The sequence below is a fragment of the Pteropus alecto genome, unplaced genomic scaffold, assembly GCF_000325575.1.
Source record: "Pteropus alecto unplaced genomic scaffold, ASM32557v1 scaffold3, whole genome shotgun sequence".
Taxonomy (NCBI): domain Eukaryota; kingdom Metazoa; phylum Chordata; class Mammalia; order Chiroptera; family Pteropodidae; genus Pteropus; species Pteropus alecto.
In genome coordinates this window covers 57573098-57575048 of record NW_006442484.1, presented here as the reverse complement: position 1 = coordinate 57575048, position 1951 = coordinate 57573098, and the positions used below count along the sequence as shown (strand labels likewise).

Sequence of the window (1951 nt, the reverse complement as noted above, 5' to 3'; positions counted from 1 at the left end):
TCCTCCAATAATGTAGTCATTCTGTATGCTTTTGTTTTAAAATATTCCCTTGCAAAACAGATTATAACTGCATTTTAATTTTATACAATCAATAATATTGCATATTTTACATTTATTGAAATTATTGATGTAATTGTACCTATTTTATATTTTCTTTTTATCATATGATTACACTGCTTTGTATTTTCTCCCTACCATATTTTAATAATATTTCCTATTGTGCCTCAGTATCATTCTAGAAGTTTGGATACTACAAATGTGCTTCTCTTTGGTTTTTCCAAAATTTTTAAAATTTAGAAAATACAATTTTTAAAATGTACCCATCATTATAAATATTTATTTATAAAACTCTTAAAGTTATTCATTGTTTCCTAATCTTTCAAAGACAACATGGACCTTAACAAGTTTAAGCTATCACATAAGGCCCTACTCTCTCAATCTTTTTATTATTGCCTAACGTTTTAGTTTTTCTTTTTTTTTTAATTTTTAATTAAGTTTATTGGGGTAACATTGGTTAATACAATTATATAATTTTCAGGTATACATTATCATTTGACATCTGTATATTCTACAAAGTCCAGTGTCCTTCAGATACCATATATTTGATTCCCTTTACCCACTTCACCCTCCCCTTAAACATTATATTTGAATCCTTTACCCCATCTACTTACCCCCTCCTCCCCCACCCCAGTAGTAACCACTAGTCTCTAGTCCTCTGGTAACCACTAGCCTATAGTCCATATGTATGAGTCTGTTCATCCTGCTCATTTGTTGTTTTTAGGTTTATATCCCACATATAAATGATGTCATGTGATTTTCAACTTTCTCTGGCTTATTTCATTTAGCATAATTATCTCAAGGTCTATCCATGTTGTCACAAATGGCAGTATTTCATCTTTTCTTATGGCTGAGTAATATTCCATTGTATATATGTACCATAGCTTCTTTAGTTAATCATCTATATTGCTTCCATGTCCTGGCTACTGTGAATAATGCTACTATGAACATCAGTGTGTAGTGATTTGTTTTTTGGGTTTGCTTTTTTTGTTTTGTTTTATTTTGTTTGAGGATCCACCCATCTCTACAGCAGCAGCACCATTTTACATTCCTACCAGCAATGCGTGAAGGTTCCAATTTATTTATATTCTCACCAACACCTATTATTTTCTGTGGGTTTTTTTAAAAAAATAATAGCCATCCTAGGAGGTGTGCAGTGATATTTCATTGTGGTTTTGATTTGCATTTCCTTAATGACTAATGATTTTTAACACCTTTTTATGTGCTTGTCGGCCTTTTTTTGTTTGGAGAAGTGCCTATTCAGGTCCTTTTCCCATTTTTTAATTGGGTAGTGTTTGTTTTTGAGTTGTAAGACTTTTTATTTTTCCTAGACACTAGACCCTTATTAGATATATGATTTGCAAATATTTTCTTTCATTCTTTAGGTTGTCCTTTTACTTTCTTTTTATTAGCATAATTAGCAAAAGACATAGATAATTTTTTGGCACAAATTTTTCTTTTAATTTTTTTTTTCTTTAAGCGAGGCAACCTTTGGTTGACCTCACAGATTGCAAGGACCTTGTCAATTTACAATCCCTTATTTTTTACGCCTACAGCACCTGGTCTTCCTAGGTGGTCTCCCATCCAAGTACTAACCAGGCCCAACCCTGCTTAGCTTCCGAGATCAGATGGGATCAGGCTTGTTCAGAGTGGCATGGCCATAGACTGCAAATGTTTTTAATTTTGATGAAATCCAATTTACTTTTTTATTTTGTTGTTCGTGCTTTTACCGTTGTAACACATTTCCAAGTCCAAGATCATTAAGATCTACTCTTTTGTTTCTTCTGAGTTTTATAGTTTTAGCTACTACAGTTAGATCATTTTGAGTTAATTTTTGTATGTGTTGTGAGGTAGGGGTGGGCATTTACAGAATACATTTCCTTCTGAGCGCTGC

General features: G+C 32.3%; 1 non-coding gene across 1 annotated transcript; it reads right to left on the bottom strand.

The window, feature by feature from the left end:
- Window positions 1-1604: 1604 nt before the first annotated feature.
- On the bottom strand, window positions 1605-1723 carry LOC112470476. Its single transcript, XR_003043018.1, has one exon. It is a non-coding gene; the product is annotated as a 5S ribosomal RNA (ribosomal RNA).
- Between the last annotated feature and the right edge of the window lie 228 nt (window positions 1724-1951).